This window comes from Dipodomys spectabilis, unplaced genomic scaffold (genome assembly GCF_019054845.1).
Source record: "Dipodomys spectabilis isolate Male_0828 unplaced genomic scaffold, ASM1905484v1 ptg000140l, whole genome shotgun sequence".
Lineage (NCBI taxonomy): Eukaryota > Metazoa > Chordata > Mammalia > Rodentia > Heteromyidae > Dipodomys > Dipodomys spectabilis.
The window spans coordinates 28,396,320-28,417,711 of NW_024870817.1; the positions used below are offsets into that span (position 1 = coordinate 28,396,320).

Below are 21,392 nucleotides of genomic sequence, written 5' to 3' on the forward strand. Positions count from 1 at the left end.
CCTGGGTATGAGAGGGCTGTCAGCAGAGAGTATGATTTAAAACCCACAGTGCATCATGGTAAGCAAAAGAACAAGAAGAAAGACATAAATGCAGCGAAGATAAGTTATTGATAAGGACAAATGAAAGCACAAAATGTCTTGGCACCAGCATTAGATTAAGGGCAATGATTCTCCATAATTTATTTTTAGTGATCTTTAAAGTAATGTAAATTCATAACCATTGTAAAACTTAATAGTGAACTATCTAAAGAAGAAAATTAAAATAATCAATAATTCACAAGTGTAGCTGTGTTGGTATTTTGGTTTATTTCTTTTGAGTTTCCTAGGCAGGAGTTTGTTTTCTTCTATAGAACTGGTTATATCTTTTTTGCAGTATACAAATACCACTGCAGTAGACAAATTGCTCATAAATCCTTGCTGAGTATCATTTTCTCAGATTAAATTCTCTAGAAATAGAATTATGGAGTGAAAGTATATGAGTTTTCATGCTTTAATATATACTAACAAATTGTTTTTTTTTTTAAAGAAAGACCAACATAATTTATACCCAAATTACTCATTTCTTTAAGTGGGTCTTTTTATCTTTGGATTCTTTCATCTTACACTTGCGATCAAGTAAGCTCTTAAACTTGACCCAACATTGTAATTGGAATTCTTTTTTAAAAAACCTCTAGGCTTATTGGGAAAATTATTTCATGATGTTGTGAAAACTTACACTGAAAAAATTCTCAACCCTTTCAAAAACTTTCATACTCATTATTTTTTGTTCCTACAATACCCTCTGAAATGAAAAGAAATGACAGAGTTTAGAGCAAAAGAAAAGGTTCCACTGTAATTTGTTCAAAATTAATGGGTGTTTCCATCCAACAGAGGCAGAGGGAAGATAGGAGAGTTTTAAAGTTCTAGAACCCATGTGTCTATAATCACAACTCATTTTTGACCTTTCCGCTAGATGACTGACGTTGACTCTGGCTTTGTCCCTATAAAGCTGTGTACCATTCTCATTACTCCACTGGAAAGTTCACCATCAGATTTTTCCCTCTCTTGTGAGAGTAAGAAACTAACTGGAAATCTGGGTTCATAAGCAGAGAAGGAACAATCTTGAAATGAGTGCTGTATCATGATGCAGATGATGACCCAGAACAGATCCCCTATATTATGAATATGCAGGCCACAATGAGCCACTGAAGTTGAGAGAGTGAACTTGGTAAACCAAACTGGTCAAGGGAAATTTAGGAAGATCAAGGACCAAGTTTACTAGATTCTGTTAACCACAAGGATTTCCAGATATTGGATTTGCTGAGACATGGTGGAGGTTGAGGGTGGAGGTGGGAGTGAACTACTCTTTTTTTTTTTTTTTTATAATTCCCACCTGCTCATCTGACTCACACAATGTAAATGAGTTCTTTCGACAGGTAAGGGGAAAGACCAAAGCAAACTATCTATTTTCCTTCTATCTCCCTCACTGCCCCACCAAAAGAACTGAACATTTAATATTGTATGTTATCATCTGGCTAGTGAATGATAGAATTATACCACAATGCTTACAAGTTCAGATATCATACTGCTGATGTTTGACAGTCAATTTGTGTGAACTGTAATCAGCCAGTTGCCCCATTCTCCTCTGGAGTCAAATTTCTCTTATTTAGAAACATCATCATAGTTTTTCCATTCTGTGTGTGTGTGTGTGTGTGTGTGTGTGTGTGTGTGTGTGCACGCAATTTTAAATTCTGAGAAACTATTTCTTAAAATGCCTGACATTTAAGAAAACCTGGCACTGTATTGTTACCACTGAAGCCAAGTATCCTGTGTGTAGAAAGAAGCACGGTTTAGCATGTCATGTGCCAGATTTTCCTTAAAGTTAACATTTATGCCATATGTTAGTACCCCAAACTCAGCACTCTCTCGGCTGAAATGCAAAAGGAAAGCACACTCAGACTGTGTCCTGTTCTCTTTCTTTATAAATACTATTTTAACAACACTAACAGCAATCTTGTTTCAGAAGTAAAATGAGTGTGTTCTGCAATCCTTGGTGGGAGCTCAAGCAGTCTGTGGCATGGAAGTTAGATATGAACTTATCAGGCAAAGGTACCTGAAAGGTACCACCTGGGAAGGTCCTGTGTTCTTGACTTACTATGCAGCTATTCACCACACCTTGGGGAATAACTTGGAGATGGATTTCAGCATCCTCACCCCATCATGATGTCTGAGAAATCCAGGTAGACAGAAACACACAGTTCTTCACTGAAGTTAGTGTCAGAATCATGCCAGAAATTCAGACAACTCCCTCAGCTCTTCGGGCTTACAAGTGACTTATATATATGCCCTTTTGTGAGTCTCTGATGCCGGTCTCCTAGCCTTTGAGTCCCTTGCCCCACCTAGCTCCACAGCACATTGCTTTTAAAATACAAAGAAGGGGCATTCTTTAGACCTGAGGGTCAAATGGCTGTACCTTGTTGTGTTTGCAACAGGTTTAGTCTACGTCAATGACATATTGCCACGCTCCCTGTACACCTGTGTGGTCCTGGAAGTCTGAGACTCTCCTTGAATCTCAGCAGTGTAACCTTTCACTTATAAATGTTGATTGCAAACTAGAGCAAAGGGAAGGATGAGAGAGCAAAGTGATGCTATCATTAAGACTAAGTGTCTAATACCCCAGAAACACTTCAAGTATGGTCAGGATTTTGCACCTGGAGCTTCAGTCAGTAGCAGTACTAATAGTAGTAAGTAAGAATTGTGTGTTCCTGATGCTCAAGAGTATGTGTGTGGGGGAGAGGTTCATTTGTTCTTTCATCGTACTTTCATGTGATCTTTAAGGGGAACATTTGAAATCCAATAAGTAAGTAGAATCTAAGAGAGTCTGAAGATTCTACTTTTAAAAACCCCTTTTTATTACAGAAAACCTCAAATGATGAAAGTAGAGTGATGTCACACATACCCATATCTCATGCCTTATTTTAATTCATGACCAATTTCGTAGCAGTCTTATCTACCCACTCGCTTACCTCCCAATTGAAATGATTTGGAACTTGATCCACAATATCATATTATTTCATCTATAAATATAGATAGCCCTTGGCATTCACATACAATGTGTGCTCAAATCCCTTATATAAAGTGGCTTAGGATTTAGGTATAGCCTGCACACATTCCCCCATATACTTGAAGCCAACTCTAGATGACTTGTAATATCTAACCCAATGTAAGGGCTACATAAATAGTTGCTAGATCGTATTGCTTAGAGAATAATGGCAAGAAAATGTCTGAACATGTTCAGTATAGATGCAATTTCAAAGGAAATGATTTTCAATCTCAAGTTTGTTGAATCTGTGGAGACAGAACCACAAATACACAGGGTTGACAGAAAACAGCTAAAATACTACAATACAACAAAAACATCAATAGTTTCATTAATTATTTAAATATCTAATCACTACTGAAATTTCCCTTTAGGAACTCAACCTTTTTTTTTTTAACTTTGGAATGGAAAACACTCTTGGAATTCTGTCAGCTGACTTTTGAACTAACTAATCTCCTACCTTTCCAAAAATCACTTAGAAGCATGTGTCTCTTCAGTGAGCTTGTCAACAGGCGAGTATGACCACACCATTCATTTGCCCAGAGGCCTCCAATAGCTTCTTGTTAATCTTAGGATAAAGTTCAAAATCCAAAGAAGGCCCACGAGTTTCACCTGGGCTGAGCCCCATCCACTCCTCATCCTCAAAACCCTCAAGATTCACTCATGTCCTGTCACGTGCCATGTTCCCTTCCTTTGGAACCATCACATGTACTGTACCCACTGCCTGCAATGCTCTTCACCTCCTTCCCCTCCTTTTCCCAGGCTTCTGTCCTACAGCTCAAGCATGCCTCCCTTAGGACCTCCTAGCCAGGACAGACCCACCAATTCTGACAGCATGGTGGTTTTTTTTAGCATGTATCTGAGTATTCACTTTGTTCCTAATTCCCTCAGGAGACTACTTGGTGAAGACCTGGGTCCTGGTAGTTCAGAGTCACTTTGTGCCAGTGTACTAACCTTCCTTGAATAGGAAGAGACAAAGGAAGAATAAGAAGCTTACCTGCTGTCCCTCTCTCTCTTCTTCCTTTGTTCCCCTTGAATAGAGAGGAGTCAGCCCTCCCCACCATTCACAGCTCATTAACCTGTTCCCAGGAGACATCTGAGAACTCTCCTATAGGGATTAGCAAATTCTGTGGGCTGTACTTCCAATGTCTACCCAGAGTCCAACCACTGCCCACCACATCGACTGCCCCAATGCTGCTCAAACCATAGCAGCTTCTCTCCAGGAGTATTGCAACTGCCTCTTAATTCCTCTCCTGCCTTTCACATTTGAACTCCCATTGCTCTACTCAACTCATCAGTCAAAGCTGATTCTAAGGTGGAAGTCAGGCCTCCTTATGGTCTCCTATTCAAAATTCTCCCAAGACTTTGTACCCACTTCAGAATAGAAGCCCAAGTCCTCACTGTGGCCTACAAGGTGCATAGCCCACCACACTCACCTTTCTTATTCCATTCTAATTCTACTGGCTTCTGGTTGCTTAACAGATCGATTCCTGCCTCAGGGACTTTACACTGGCTGCTCTTTCTACCTGGATGGCTCTTCCTCCGTGCCTTCATGACTCTCTCATTCTTTTTTTTTTTTTTTCTCAACAATCAACTTTTCAGTAAGGGCACCTTAACCTCATCCTCAAGCATTCCTTATTCTCACTCTTTCCCTGCTTTTCATTTATTGGTATCTTCTAACTTACTGCGTATTTTATGCATTGACTTTCTACTAGAATGTAAGCTTTCAGAGTATAAGAATGCTGTCTTTTGTCTAAAACAGTGCATGGGAACAGGCAACTGCCTAACAGGTGTGCAATGAGAAACTGAGGCTCAGCCTAAGCTCCGGAGAAACATTAGCTATCCAGCTTCAACATTTGGAACTGCCTTGTGTCACCCAGGGGACCCAGTGGGCTCCAGCTCAGAGACACTTCAGAAAACTTGGAGCTTCCCTAAACAGACTGGCTGCCCAGTCTCCCAGCTGCAGCCTGACAATGGTCTGTGAAGCCCAAGGTAGCACTTTGGTCTCAGAGTGCGTCTAAATGGCTCCTCTCCACATCCTCCCTTCTGTCCCCTCCTCTACTCCACAGCACACAACCTCTTCTTCCCAAGGACACAACTCAGGTTATTTCTACAGCGGAGATTCTAATCCAAAACACTAGCCAACATATCGTGTAGTTCCATGTACACAGGAAAAGACAAGAGGCCTCTGAGCAATTTCCTGGCCCTATATTTTTCCATTCCAGTAAATAAGGCCTTCTTTAGAATCTCTCTATGACCCAAGCCAGTGTCTTCATGAGGCCTGCCATTTGCTACCATTTGGCCTATTTCTTTCTTCCTTTATTTTTCCTTTCTTAGGGACCCACAACTGGGTCCCTGCTGTCAGGAGATGTTGATAACCAGTAACCAGTTCTACCAAGTTGGCTACTGGTTAAGGCACATAAAGTGCTACTGGAGAGTTTCCTTCCTAGATAGGCATTTATATTTAATAATGCATAATACCTAAATTGCACTCCTCACCTTCAAAGATTTTTGCAAACATCATGCTTCATTAGGCCTGGCAGCGCTAGAGTTATGGGATTGGATACAAGCAAGGTTAAACCATTTGCTTCCGGCTACAGCTTTGCTTCCAACAAAGTATTTTGTAGTTTTTTAATGTGTAAAGAAAATATAAGTAATAAAAATATAGCTCCTTAACAACTGTAAATTAGTTTCACGATGTTTCCATGTGCTTTCTAGGGGACCACTTTTTGAGGCACTTCTGGGCTGACTGGCTCTTCTATATCTCCTGAGATCATTTTTATCGTTTTCTATTCTCTCCTTTTTCACCCTCCCTCCTTCTTCTCTTTCTTCTTTCCTCTTCCTCTTCCCCCTCCTTCTCCTCACCCCCCCAACTTGATTTTTCCCCCTTCTTCTAGGTACTTTAGGCTGTAGTGAGTACAAAGAGCATTCATCATACACTTCCAACATGACAAAGGCAATCCTTGTCTTTCTCTACAGAAACTCACTTTCAGATAATAACCATGCTAGGATTAAAGGATGGACTAAAGTCCCATGGGTGGTAGAAACTATAGAAAAACTCTTTGTGTCACTGGGTGCTCATGCCTGTAATCCTAACTACTTGGGAAGTAGAGATCTGAGTATGTGCTTCAAAGCCAGCCTGGGCCAGAAAGTCTGTGAGACTCTTAACTCCAATTAGCCAGCAAAAAGCTGGAAGTAATGCTGTGGCTCAAATGGTAGGGCACCAGCTTTGAGAAAAAAAAAAAGCTAAAGGACAATGTCAAAGCTCTGAGTTCAAGCCCCAGTACACACCTATTTCTCTCTCTCTCTCTCTCCTTCTCGCTGTCTCATACACACACATACACATACACACAAAGTCAATGTGTCTTATGGGCTATCAATTTTATATAATGCTGAGTAATTTAAAGCATTGTAGATGTAAACAGTAAGGGCTATGTCATGGAGAAGAAAGCAAAGCCAGCATATGCTTAAGTCAAAGTCCACCTGCACAGATTACTTCAGCTTTCTTCTTGAGATTTTTCTCTTCCTAGGAGTACTTTGATTAGAAAAATTTGAAAAGAACTAACATAACAGAGTATATTCTCTAAGCTCCAGGAAAGTGAAATTCTGGGGTTGGTACTCTGAAGGCTAGTAGAATCAGTCTTGCTGTTTTACTGGTTTTTGGCAAGCTTTTATTTCTTTTTTTTTTCCCTATAGATTACTTTTACTGAAAATAATAAGGAATCATGAACCTCTTCCCTCTGGATCCCGGGCGTCCACCAATCAGCAGCCTCACTGATCTGAGAATAGAGTGGCTCTTCTCTCATTATGAGATAAATGAAATCAATCAGCAAGGAAACGAATAAGATTTAATTAATTAACTAATTAATTTGGTCATGGGGCTTGAACTCTGGTCCTGGGCGCTGTCCCTTAGCTCTTCGGCTCAAGGTGAACGCTCTACCACTTGAGCCACAACACCACTTCCGGTTTTCTGGTGGTTAATTGGAGATAAGAGTCTCACAGACTTTCCTGCCCAGGCTGGCTTTGAACTACAATCCTCAGATCTCAGCCTCCTGAGTAGCTAGGATTACAGGCATGAGCCACTGGTGCCTGGGCTCACTTAATGATTTCATGCTAAATGTGTTGAAGCCCTTGATAGAGAACTGAAATAGTTAAAATGAAAGATTGCAACAGTGTGTATTTGGCTTTAACCTAACCTTACCCAAGTGTGTGTGCCTATTCCTTCAGGCCCAAGCAATAGCATTTGGGAAGGAAGTCAGGCAACATGTCTGCAACATGTATGCTCATGGAATGCATCCACTATCAGAGAGCAAAGTGCTCAGGAAACATCACAAAATCTGGCTGTGAGAACCAGCTCCTCCACTTTCCTGAGTTCCAGTTCCCTTATCTACAAAACAAGGATAGTAACACTTTGTTCATCAAATATTTATAGCTCTCTTATGTGACTAGACTGCATGCCCTTATTCCCTTTAAAAGTGGGCATGGCCATGGGACTTGTTTTGGTCAATAAGATGTAAGTGCAAATGACATGTATCACTGTTTTGTGAACTATCTGAGTAGTCCACACTACTCTGCCATAAGAATCTGAAACCTTTCAGATGATAGTTGTCCTGTTGGTCTGGGGCCAAAGTTTAAGCAGATCAGGGTCAAAGCCACAGTGGATCTATACAATGGATACATAATCATGTGAGGAATAAATTCTCTTTCTTTTTTCTTTTTCAAGCCATGGAGAATTGGGTCTTGTTTGTTTCTGAAGCATAGCCTCATCTGTCCTAATATATCACTTCACAGATCCCAATGAAGACTAAAAGGAAGCCATTGATAGTTAATATGCACAGCATAGGGCAAGAACAGACACACCCTTGCCTATATTTACCAGCTGTGAGGTATACTACTGTTCAGCATACTTTCGATTTGGGAAGAATGAAAATGAATTTTAAGACCTTTTGAAGTGTTTCTTAATACTAAAAAAAAAAAATGGGAGAGTACCTGTATAGAACAGAGTTGGGAATTCCCATGCTGGGAAGAGAACTTTCTCTCTGAAATTTACAAAAGGTGCTGAGGGTCTTATTAAGGGAATCAATCAGAAAGTAAAATCTATGAACTCTGGAAGTCTCCAGCCATGGAGAAGGTTCTACAAGGCAGCATCATGCGTCTCCAGTGATCTGGGATCTGGATGCAGGTGTCTTAGGTGCTCATGGCTCTGACTCTACCCCAATGAGTCATCTATTTTAGAGACAGCTGGAGCCCTCGATCGGCTTAATATCTGTATTTCTTACACTTCTGCAAGAGTAATGGAGACCATCAGATGTCACATTTTAGGTTCCTCTCTGGAATGTCAATAGGGCCAGTGGGATTGCTTTGGCTAAATCACTTAGAGTGACTCATCGAACATCTTAATCCATTAGGCCATCAAACTATGTAATACTTTTTAAAAGTTTTAAAATCTACTTCAGAGAAAAAAAGTTCCCACCTAAAATTACTCTAGAAAGCCATATCTGAGTTGAAGTCAAAGGGTTAATCATAATCAGTTCAGGAGGTGCTCATTAGCACGAAGAACCTCCAAATGGCTGAAAGTTTTGGGGGAGAAAAGAGGAATGGAATATAGATGGGCCAATGCTGGAGAAGCCTCTACCTTTAAAGGTGGTTTTGGAAACAAGAGGCAAGCAGAACCACTCTTGATGGGAGAGGACACTTGTAGACACAGGAGTTGACAAAGGAGAGCAGTCATCCAAAAGACGTGTGCTAAGAATCTGAGCTGGGTGTGGAGGGCCAGTGGTGAGGAAGCAGTCATGCGCTTGACTGTCACACAGGGGAGAAGGTGGTGGTGGTGGTGGTGGTAGATGGCTTTGCAATATGCCATTAACACTGTGGTATGAATCACAGAACTTTGTCATCCCTGCCTATCACTAATCACTAGATACCACTAGTGCCCCTGGTCATTGTAATAACCAAAAAGCTCTGGGTGATCCTGAACTGCCCCAGTTGAGGACCGGTGGCCTTGCTGTAGTTGATAGAACAGAGTTCACAGATGACCAAAAAGGATGCCACTGATGGGAGGAGGAGCCAAAGTGATGCTGGCTTTGAGAACTTCTTTGCTGTCTGTATCTTCCCCTAATCTGTAGACTTAAAGTCCAAAGGAGGGAGGTCCAGGTATAGGTGCTCAAATGATATGGAATTCAACTGGATGCTTTGTGGGTTGAATACAATCATTTGAAAATGGAGGATAAAGTTCCAAGGCATGGAGTTTGTTTAGAAACCATTTTCAGATATTCTTTGTTTGTAATTGACCTAGTAAATATTATTGGATTCCTGTAAACTGTCTGCCGCCAATAGAAAAGGGGGGGTTAAATGACTAAAGATACATCATCTTAGAATTCATGTTGTCTGGCTATCCAGGGATCTGGCACACCAAACTGAACCTCTTTTCTTCACTTTTAGGTTGAATGTGATTACTGGGGAGAAGAGGAAAGATGATGAAAGGGACATTCCTATTACATGTTTGGAGCACAAAGTGTTGATAAAGCCAAAGTTCTGTTTTGTTTAAGTGTGTTACATCATAGGGACTGAGAAATATAGAAGGGACATAACCTTAGAAGTTAGGTAGCTCCTGAGTTCAACTCTCTCTCCTTACCAACTATAGCAAGTTTCTTAATCACCGGACCTCAGTTTTCTCATCTGGAAAAATAATAATCTTGCAAGATTATTATGCTATTTCATAAGTGAAATAAATAGAGTTTCTGAGCTAGGCCCTGGTGGCTCATACCTGTAATCCTAGCTACTCAGGAAGCTGAGATCTGAGGATCTCGGTTCGAAGCCAGCATGGGCAGGAGAGTCCATGAGACTCTTATCTTGAATGAATCACAGAAAAAGCCAGAGGTGGTGCTGTAGCTGGAGTGGTAGAGCACTAGCCTTGAGCAAAAAAGAGCTTAGGGACAGTGTCCAGCCCAGAGTTCAAGGCCCAGGATGGGCAAAGAAAAGTTTCTGGTACTAAACAAAAAGAGGCACTCAATAAATAGCAATTACCTTTGTATTTGGTCCCCTGGAACAATAGTAAGAAGGTATCCTCAGGGCCTAGCAAAGGGAAGAGGAGGAGGAAGAGGAGGAACTGAGACAAGATTAGAAGTGAAGGTCTGGGAAAATAATAGAGTAAATCAATAACTGTCATTCCAAGTTTCTTGGTTTTTCACTCCCAGCTCCTTTACATAGGCTTTCTGATGGAGAGCCCTCATTGTGGCTGTGGCCCTGAAAATGGACCACAAAGAGGCAAGTTCTGCTCTTCATCAGCCAAAGCTGTGGGGTGGTAAGGGGAAGGAATGCTCTGGGCCAAACCCAATGGCCAGGAACAACTTAGAGAGTATGCAGAGGGATGTGACCTGCAGTGGACACACAAAGCCTGAGGCCTGGATACCTTATATCTAAATATTCACGGAGCTAACACTTGGATTTGTCTCAGGTGATCTCTGGGGATCTCATGACAAATCCATGTGAATGGAAGTAACAGGGAAGCCAATCAGTCTGTATTTGGTACTGCCATTAATTTTCTGGAAACTTCTAGATGGCTCAAACTGGATCTTATTCACTGTAGGGGCCATAGGGCAAGCACAGAACCTACCCCACATGGGGCAGCCAAAGAACACTAGCCATAATGATGACTGCCTGAACCAAGGAAAAGTAGTGGGTGTTGAGAAGCCGACTCTTCATTGACCTACTTGTCTCAGACTGTGTCCAAAAAAGTCTGTATCACCCTGCACTAACTTCAGGGAAGTTCATCTTTTGAAGTCTAGCAGCAGATTCTTCTCTCATACATTCAAAACTTCAAACTACATGTCATCCATGAATGTGTTCTATTTTTATGTCTTTTGGGGCCGATTTAAGAAATAAATTTAGTCATTTAAACAGCCTCACTTTGCAATCACCATGATTCCAAGATCAACTGCATCTGTGAGGTGGTCGATGTCATAAAGCTACAGAACTATCCTCAGGATGATCTGAAAGTGAAATTTTCAACTGGCTGAGCATTGAGTTGGCCATTTCAACTTCCTTCTGACCCTCTGATAATTGTGGCCCTCAGCATTTTGGTTTGTGGCAAAACAGCCTTCTCTGCTGCTTTCAGAGAGGCCAGTGGCCTTATTTCCCCTTATGATTGGTGATGAGGGGTAAGGAACAGGCCTTCCATGAGCTCCAAGCCCATGCTCTGCCCACTAGTCCAGAAAGGCAAGTGTCAATGCATGTCACACAGAAGCAATGGACTCGCAAAGTCTACTGAACTCAAAGACCAGAAATACCTTCATCTTTCCAGAGTGGGTTCACTCCAGCCAACTGTCTCCAACTTGGTATCTACAGAGAGTCCACTTCCTCACTGGCTGCCTGTGACCCAGAGATGGGAACATCTGGAAGGACCTTTGCCTCCTCTCTACATTTTCAGTTACTCATTACTTCAACCCCACTTCCACGATGTGACCCACACAGTGGCAAGCGGCGCCTAACAGAGTGCTTGCTGAGTGTTGACTATGGAACATGGAACGTGGGAAAGAGGTCACATGCCAACACTCAGGTGACAGTCACAGCACCCCCTGAGGGAGCCAATGAGCAAAGAACACGGAGGCTGAGCAAGCTGCCCACTGCCATAGAGACAGTCAGAAAAGGAACCAGATGTTATTTTGGAGATGGTTATTAAAAAGTAATTAAATAGCAACAATGAATACTTCCAGATTTTCTAGAGTTTGATTGAATACACAAACTAAAAACTGGAGCAATTGAAGAATGGGAAAGCTTGTTGCCAACCAGAAAGCCTATTCCATTCAAAATGCCCCCTGCAATTAGTGAAAGTTCCTAGACTTCTCTGCTCTAGTACCCTCTTAATTTATTTGAAAAACACACCTATTTTAATCGGTTGCTGGTGGCTCACATCTGTAATCCTTGCTACTCAGGAGCCTAAGACCATGGGATCATAGCTCAAAGTCAGCCCAGGCAGGAAAGTTCATGAGACTCATCTCCAATTAACCACCAAAAAGCCAGAAGTGGCTGAAGTGGTAGAGTACCAGCCCTTGAGCCAAAATTCTAAGGGACAGCACCTAGGCCCTGAGTTCAAACCTCAGTATACACACACACACACGCCTATTCTGGAATATATAAATTGTACACACACACACACACACACACACACACACACACACACACACACACACACACACACACACACACACACACACACACACACATATATGCTTGTGACTTTGTGGTGGTTAATTGGAGATAAGAGTCTCACGAGCTTTCTTGTCTGGGCTGGCTTTGAATACAGTCCTTAGATGTCAGCTTCCTGAGTAGCTAGTATTATAGACTGTTTTTGTTTCTTGATCAGGAAGAAGTTGGTTGGTTCTGAAAGTCAACCACTTGTTTGATTCTAAAAGCAAAAAGCCATCAAAATTAAAAATGAAATAAAACAAAATAAAAAGGATATGTTAGTGGGATGTGTTTAGGCTCACAGAGGTTGTAAAGTCATATACAGAATGAAATTGTCTTCAACATGATCCAGTGTTGTGCAGCTCTTTTTCCTAAAGACTAGGCTCTCTGTTCATTCTCCAATATTCCCATGGGGATCTAGGGCCCATACTGAAGCCTGGAGATAAGAAGCACTCTGTCCTTGAAGGCCTGGCTCCACCAGAGATGTGTATGTGGGTGGTTAACAGCACTGGATGTCAAGAGGGCTGTGGACCACAGTGGAAATATACCCACTGTGTGCAGGATTCTGCACAAAAATGATGCTTGGGACGGTCTCTTCCACCGCCTCTCCACAGGCTGGATAGGGGAGACTGGATAATCTAAGAGGCCTCCAGGGCTTGGTGCAGCTCCTCCACCTACAAAGTCCAGTCCCAGCAGGTCCCTGCAGGTCCTAGCAGGGCCCAACAGGCACATCAGGAACATCATAGTGTAGTGTTGTGCTTCTTAGCACTCAAAACGTGTTCATTTTAGAGCTAGGTGCTGGTGGCTCACACCTATAATCCTAGCTACTCAGGAGGCTGAGCTCTGAGGATTACAGTTCAACAGTCCATACTGCAAAGTCCATGAAACTCTTATCTCCTATTAACCACCAGAAAACCAGAAGCAGAGCTGTGGCTCAAAGTGATAGAGTGCTAGTCTTGAGCAAAAAGAGCTCCGGGACTAAGTCTAGGCCTCAAGTCCAAGCACCACAACCACCACCACCACCAACAACAACAAAGGTGTTCATTTTTTTAAGGATAATGATGGATAACTCCTCTTCGTGCTTTTTGTTCTGAGAAAGCTCTCTGGGTGTGGCCGTGGAGAACAAAGTGCTTCAGATAAACAGTCAACAAGAACCAAGGTGTTCTTACACTTAGGGTGGCACAGGTAGGTAGCTGTCCCACAGAGCAGCAGGCTTTGGAACCCAGCCTTCCTGTGGAAGGGGGCCAGAGCCTCAGCTGAGGGGGAGAAGCCACCCTCTCTATCCACACAGAGGTGTCGTTGGGTCTGGGCTGCAACAACCAGCAGCAATTCCCGTCCTCTCCCTCTCTCCCTTCCGCCCGGTTTCCTTTCCCCACCCCTCCAACAATAGTCCTCTCTTGATTTCTGTTCAAGAGGGAACGGTGAGTCCCCAGTGCAGAGGAAACTCTAAGGATTCTTTCCGCCCTGGGAGGAGGAGCTGTGTGTTCTGGCATAACCCCCTCCCCGCTTGGCGGAGACACTAGGGACCAGGTCCTCCCTCCTTCCCCAGGGAGGGGTACAGATAGTAAGATTCTCACCCCTTCCCCATTCTAGAAGCATTTTAAGAAAGAAACTGGCAGAGCTCTGCTCTCTCTCTCTCAATTTTGGATTTTTTTTATATTGCCAAGGATGGAATCCAGTACTATAATTGTGTGTTTGTGTGTGTGTGTGTGTGTGTGTGTGTACACCAGCCAGTCCCTGGGTTTGAATGAGGACGTAGGCACTATCCCTAAGCTTGCCTTTCTCTTTCTTCTTTCTTTCTTTCTTTCTTTCTTTCTTTCTTTCTTTCTTTCTTTCTTTCTTTCTTTCTTTCTTTCTTTCTTTCTTTCTTTCTTTCTCTCTTCCTTCCTTCTTTCTTTTCTCTCTCTCCCCGCCTCTCTCTTTCCTTCTTTCATTAGTGTTCTACTACTTGATCCACAGGCCCACTTTGGCTTTTTGGTGACTAATTGGAGATAAGACTGTCACAGACTTTCATGCCCAGGCTGACTTTGAACGATGAGCCTCAGATTTCAGCCTCTCTAGTAGTTAGGATTACAGGCATATGCCATCAGCCAGTGTTATAATTCTTAAATGTTATTTTTTAACTGTGGAAAAACTGAACTCCTTTTTAGGATTTGTCCCTCAAATACTCATCCCCTCCCCTCCCTGGGGATTCCCCTGCTCTGAGCCACTAACTGGGGTCACAGGCTGAGCCTGAGTTTCCTCCCCACATTCCTTCCATCTGGTGGGGGGCAGGGGAGGGAGGAAAGAGCTGGAGTCCACCCTAGGAGACTGATCATTGGTATTGGGATATTGAGGTCCCTTGGTATGGAGTTTACCCATTGAGTGTGACCTCATGAATATGCCTAATGCTGCTCAAGGATCAATAGAATAGGACTGTTACAGCGATGCCTTTGTTAATAGAGTGCTATTGTCTTAAGCAAGGTTAAAGTTAACTCTGTGGAGTGGGGCCTTATATTCCAGGGTCTGTCTATGTACAATAGTTCAAAACCCTGAGAAGGTTTCACTGCTCCAACTTGAATGTAAGACTGAACCATGAAGTGATCTTGTTTCTGTTCAGTAGCCCTGGGATGGGAAGCTAAGTTTCTGCATTTCAAACAAGCTTCCAGGAGATTTGTGCTACTGCTCTGTGTGTGTGCTGCACACGGTCCCAGAGGGAATGTTAATATTTAAAACCTTAGTAGCCTCAGATGAGCCTTACTCCTCAACAGAAACCAAATTGCTGCTACCCACTATTTTGTCCACCTTCATTGCCTTTAATTAAATAAAGGAAAGGGTACCATGCGCAACAAGGGTTTCGCATTCCTCTTCCTGAATCCACCCCCATGGTGTTTTGAAAACTTGCTCCAAGTACTATCCCTTTAATCTGGATGCACAGCCTTGCCTACAACAAACCAAAGAGCGCTGTGTGTAAATCCTGGCTCACAGTGCTCTTATTCTCTCTCCTTCTCCCCTTTCCCTCTCCCTCCTCTCTTCCCCTCACATGTACCAGAACTCAGGGCCTGGGTGCTGTTCCTTAGCTTTTTCACAAAAGCTGAAGCTGGTGCTCTACCACTGGAGCCACTACTTCACTTTTTTGTGGTTAGAGATAAGAAATTTTCCTGCACAGGTTGGCCTTGAACCCTCTGTTCCTCAGAGTTTAGTCTCCTGAGTATCTAGTATTACAAGCATGAACCATTGGCATCCAGCTATTAAAGAAAATATTTCTTATTCTTGCATCTCCATATCATTGTTTTATGTAGATGGACTTGGATTTGGACAGTCACTGAGGACAGTTGTCACTGGGCTAGCTGTTTCTGAGCGTGCACGTCACAAATTTGTGGTCTCTGTTCCTGCCATGTGAACACTTCCATTTCATTAAACATCCAAACTCTTCATCAAGTGATTAAGGTAGACAATAAATCAGGAAAATCAGAGTCACTTTGGCTATAAGGTTTGTGTTACTCTTCTTCACTTAAGTAGACAGCTTTTTAATACCATTGTCTGTCTTTTAGTCTTGCCACCACTAAGGGAAAAGAACCTAATTTTTGAGACAGGCTCAAGCACAGCACACACGCATTGTAAAACAGGTTACAGAAACAACACTTTATGAGATCAAAACTATGAATGCTTCTTAAAAAGAATAGAACACATAGACAAGAGAAAAGGATATATGCTCACTTGAAGGTGCAAATTATGTAGACACACATAAATTCAAAAGTGCTATTCATGCAGAATTGCAATATCTATAGATCTAAGTAATTGATCTTTTTATGTGTTCTATAGTTGTCCCTCAGTGTCTATGTTGAATTGCCTCCAAGATCCTACAGACACTGAAATTCATGGATGCTCAAGTCTGTCGCATAAAATGCAATGGCATTTGCAGATATATACACATATATATGTATATGTATATATACACATATATATGTATTGTACATATATGTCTAGATAATTTACAATACCTAACATAACACTCTTGCTGTATACTGTATCGTTTAGAGAATAATTGCAAGAAAAAAAGTCTATGCATTCATCACAAAGGCAATTATTTCCAAATAATTTCGGTCTGTGGCTGGTTCAGTCCCTAGATACAGAGCCCAAGTAAGAGGAGAGGCTTGGATTTGTGGTTGTGGTAAGCCAGAGTGCTTCACGGACCAGGACATGCTGATTCCATACACTGCGAGCTTCTGGAATAACAACTGGTGTATTCAAAACTAACTTCTAAAGAGAACATCCAGAAAGAGGGAACAACTTACACTAAGTAAAAGGAAAGAGATGTACATATCACGATGTGGAAGAAATAGTTGTATTGTCAAAGCTTATAGAATTCACAAACTTTATAGACCATGATGATGACAATTTGCCTTGTGAAGGTTAAATTGTGTTTGTGACTTTAACTATCACTGTCCCACAATACTGTGAAATTTGTGAAATTTATGTTATCATTTAATCCCAATTAAAAACTATATTTAAAAAGAGAGAGAGAGAAAACATCCAGTGCTACCTATAAATGCCATTGAAACCAGGGCGCTTAGGGCATGCATTTATAGTTCACATCAATGCTTTCCTAAAGAAGAACAGCCAGACTGCTCCCTACCCCTGTCCATTTGAGAGAATCACAGATGTCAGCATGGGTCCTCCAGATTCTCCAGAAGAGGGAAAGGCAGGAGGAGAGAGAGAACAGGCTCCAGACGAATTCTGAAACACTCACACACACATCGTCTTGACAACCACTGATGGAATCGTTTCAGAAAGAAAACTGAGGCCCAAACAAGTAAAGAAATCCCTCAAGTCACCAGGTGGGGTCAGGACCGCAGAGCTCTGGCTCCTGACCTGTTCTTCAGGCACCAACCCGCCCTTTGCATGTTGGCACTGAGCGACCTCACTCCATTTTTTTTTCTCTTCCTAAGGTAAGTGGTCAAATGAGTCTATTGAGTCAGAAACTTTTATTCTAACAAGAACCTCAAATGTTAGAGTTGGTCTTGGTCCATTTATGGTCATATTTGCTGGAGCTTTAGGAAAGTGGGGGAAAGTTTAAGAGCTAAATAAAAGCATTACTCTTTCTTGTTTGATGAGCTAACAGGTATGTAGGTTTTCAAGTTTGTAATGGGGAAAAAAAAGGCATTGGATTGACTGGGACACCCCTGGAAATGACATGATGTCCTGTTGGTAGGGACTAGTGAGTGGCTCCCTGCTGGAATGGTTGAGAAGAGGTCACTCTGAGTGGGCTCGGCCCAGGGTGATCAAAGGTCACCAGCAACAGAGAGCTCCCGATCCTGGGGAAAGTAGGCAAAAGAGGTTATGAAGTGTCTACAGCATGTGTACATATGACCATATAAAATAATATTTATCGAAAAGAACTCCAGGAAATGGAAACAAGAGGTCTTTTTTTCCTTTGTTGCTGTTTTTATTTTCATTTCCTTTTGTCTTGTTTTTTCTTTCATCTGGCTTTGAGAGGGTAAAGCGGGGCACAGAAATGATGAGACAAATGTGAACAAATGTTGAAAATGAACTATACAACTTGTGAGTAGGGACAGGAGGGAAAAACTGGGAGAGAGTGAGGGAAGGGACGGCATTGTCCAAAAAGAAATGTACTCTTTATTTAATGTATGAAACTGTAACCCCTCTGCACATCAACTTTACAATAGCAATAAACATTTAAAAAAAAAAGAAATGTCTACAGCATTATTTAGGAAATGTCTACAGCATTATTTAGGTCTCTCAATACATTTGTTTGTTTCCTGCGGTGAGCTCTGATGAATATAACTAGCCTGCAATACAACAAACACCGGCATTTCTACCCTAAACAGAGACGAACATCAATGCAGTAAACTCCCCTAGCTTTTATTTTATACAGGGATTTGAGATTCAGAGTATGTTTATTCAACCTCTAAAACTATGAGAATAATCTTTTTCTCCCCACAACCTGGGTATGAGCAAGAGTAATGATACAAGTTACAAAGGACATAGTATATCTTCTCGATTTGCAAAAACACAGTATTCTGAAGTGTTAACATATGACTCTTAAAATAATAGCTGAGCTGGGTACTGGTGGCTCACACCTGTAATCCTAGCTGCTCAAGAGGCTGAGATCTGAGGATCATGGTTCAAAGCCAGCTCAGGCAGGAACGTCCATGGGATTCTTATCTCCAATTAACCATCAGAAATGGAATGATGGCTCAAAATGGTAGAGCTCTAGCCTTGAGCAAAAAAGCTCAAGAATAATCCCCAGACCCTGAGTTCAAGCTCCATAACTGACAAAAAAAATCACAACTGACACCAATTGACTCCTACCTTTTCTAACCCTCAGCATAACGCATACAGAAACCCTGAGACTCAGAGAGGTTAGAGACCTGGCATGGAGCCCACAGTTGGTAAGCAACAAAGCTGAATTCAAGCCCAGGTTGTGTACTGACCGACTGCACTTTTTGGTGCTCTGCTGGCTCTCATTCACAGACAGCACCCAGTCCTGCAGGGAATGTATGCTGACATGATTTATGCTATCCATTGTGGGGTTGGAGGGTGTTAGATCAGTGAAGGAGCAAGTCTTTAGTCTGTAAGAGGATGTGAGAGACCCTGGGTTCAAACCCTAGTAACCCCAAAACACACACAAGCAATTGGCATTTTAGTTGTGGCAGAAAATAAAATAATGAAATCTTATGTAAGTTAAGTTCTGGATTTTTCCAAACTGGAATTCCCCTAGTGATACCACAAAGGATCCTCAAGAAGAATCATAAAGAAGGTTTCCACAAATGCAGTAATGACTTAGACTGAAGTAGCTGAGGATGGTTTTTGTGTTCAGTAGTTGGACCCTCTAGCCCCAACAGATAGTTCCTTGGCAATTACTTCACAGTATAAATAAAAATATTGAACACACACACAAACACACACACACTCACACTTTAAAAAAAAAAAGGAAAATAGCACATTCTTCTCAGTCTTGAGCCACAATGAAGACACATGCTCCGTCCTCATTGTCTTCCCACCTTTTGTCTTATTGTCTTTAAGCACAATGAGTCTGCATTATCTGTCATATATTATCCTGCATTTGATGTTTGCATTCAACGTGTGAAGCTAGAAAGCATTCTGTGCTGTTGTTTTAATTGGGCACAACATTAAACCATTATCAAGGAGAAATGAAACTGAAAGGAGAAAGGCAGATCACAGCCCTGTGATACTTACTGATAAATAATGTAAAATACCCAAAACATTCGATATGTTGGAAGTAGCTGAAGCAGGGGTAAGAGCTGCTAAAACCACTCACGATGGGCAAGAGAATCATTCTATCTGCCTCTTTGAGTAGTCAAACGCTAAGCACATCCTTCTTGATGTTGTTTATATTATTTATGGCGATACTAAGAAAAAGTCTTTTGAAGACAGAAAGGAGAAGAAAAAAGGGGTCTGACTAATGGAACAAAATCTCCACTAATGGTCCCTTTTTAGAGTATGGTCTCAGCCTCATGAAGATGACAGTTCGGTTTGAAATAAACACTAATTTGATTGTGGTTTAGAATAATCTGGCTAAATTAATTTCTTTTTACAAATGTGGGTCTGTTTATTTTTATTATGTTCTTCCCTTTACCGGGGAACTTTAACCACTAAATTTCATTAAAACGAATATTTAAAAGAGTATGCATGTCCACTTTCTTTCACCCATTCAGCACTCCGATGAATTAATTATTACTGTTAGTAAACACACTGGTCTTTCGGAGTGACCTTGCTGACCTATTTTTGGCATGATTCTGGCTCCCTGATGGTTTGTCATGAGAGAGTTCTTGGGGATATTGTCCTCTCTGACAAACTCAATGGAAGCAAGACATTGAAACCCTGGTTGTACATAGTTTTCTACATCTATTTGGTGCTTGGAAAACCAGGCACTGGGTGGAGGTTTTCCAGTTGCATCTGTGCCTTAGGATTTTTACTCGTACTGACACTGGTGATCAATCTTAACCCTCCCATTCCAGTTGCCTGTTGTTCTCCAAAACTGAAGCCCTTAAATCCTTGCCTTCCTTTTATGAGGCAAGTGAGACACCTTCCAGGGACAAGAAATCCACTCAAGCCACAGGTGGCACCTGACCACAGAAACCTTCCCATCACTCGGTACTATTTTAAAGTGACATCTCCTCATTTTCTCCCTCCTATTTTGGCGATGCATTTAGAAATGAACTCTTAGAATTGTACTCTTTTAAGAGAGTGGAGTAAGGTGCCGAATGGAAAGAAAAAGAATAAGAGAACATTTTAATCCAGACAATATATAACAAAACCCTCAGAACAAAGCTCAGCGCTTATCATAACCCTAAGAAGCATAGCACTGAGAAAGACAGAGACCTTCAGTGGCATCCATCATACACTTCAACAGCTTGTAGTGAACCCCAACACCCTGTGCCAAAATTCAGACTTAACACAATGTCCTCTTCAGCCTAATGCAATTGTGGTGGTGTTTCGTTTTTTTTCCCAGTTCGCCCAGCCTCTGCCCTGCAAAGCATCAGAATTCTTTTTGGAAAAAAAAAAAAAAGTGCAAGTTTAAATTCTAGGCCGTCCATAAGACACACCTCTAATTAAGGTGTTTTCTGTGGAAGCTTCCATCCCAGAGACACTAAAATGCAAATAGAAAGGATTGTGTGGGTCACTTACCAGCTCCTAGGGGCTGAGTGGTTGCAGGAGCCCCACCGCTTTACCTGGTCCCTGGCTCTCTCTGTCTCTCTCTTTCTCCCTCTCTCTCCCTCTTTCTCTCCTGTACAGATTGCAGGGAACTTAGAGAACTCTCAGGGACAGTGTTTGAAATGACTTAAGAAGGAGAACAGGAACAATACTTCGTTCTCTTTTTCTCAGATGAGTACCTTCGGGAAGAAGGAAGGAAGGGAGGGGAGAGGGAGGAAGTCAACAACCCTTTGCTTTCCTGAAAAAAAATAAGGAAACAGAAGATAGACATCTCATTTTCTCTTAAACAAAATGTTGGAAGGGGCAAAAAAAAAAAAAAAAAAGTCTTTGAAAAAAAAAGGAATTCTTCAAATATGCTCTCTGCCCTGGGAGCTTTCAGAAGATGAAACTGCCTCACTGGCCTGGCTTGTCCAAGCAAATGGCGCTCCAGAAAGTCAGGCTCCTG

At 41.8% G+C, this 21,392-nt stretch overlaps 1 protein-coding gene across 1 annotated transcript in view; it reads right to left on the reverse strand.

Moving 5' to 3' along the window:
• Znf366 (zinc finger protein 366) overlaps positions 1 to 21,068 on the reverse strand; it is a 61,264-nt gene extending 40,196 nt beyond the window's left edge. Inside the window, exon 1 of the mRNA XM_042691116.1 lies at positions 20,921 to 21,068. The gene's annotated coding sequence lies outside the window, so the exon portion shown is untranslated. The remainder of the gene's footprint in view (positions 1 to 20,920) is intronic.
• Positions 21,069 to 21,392: the final 324 nt, after the last annotated feature.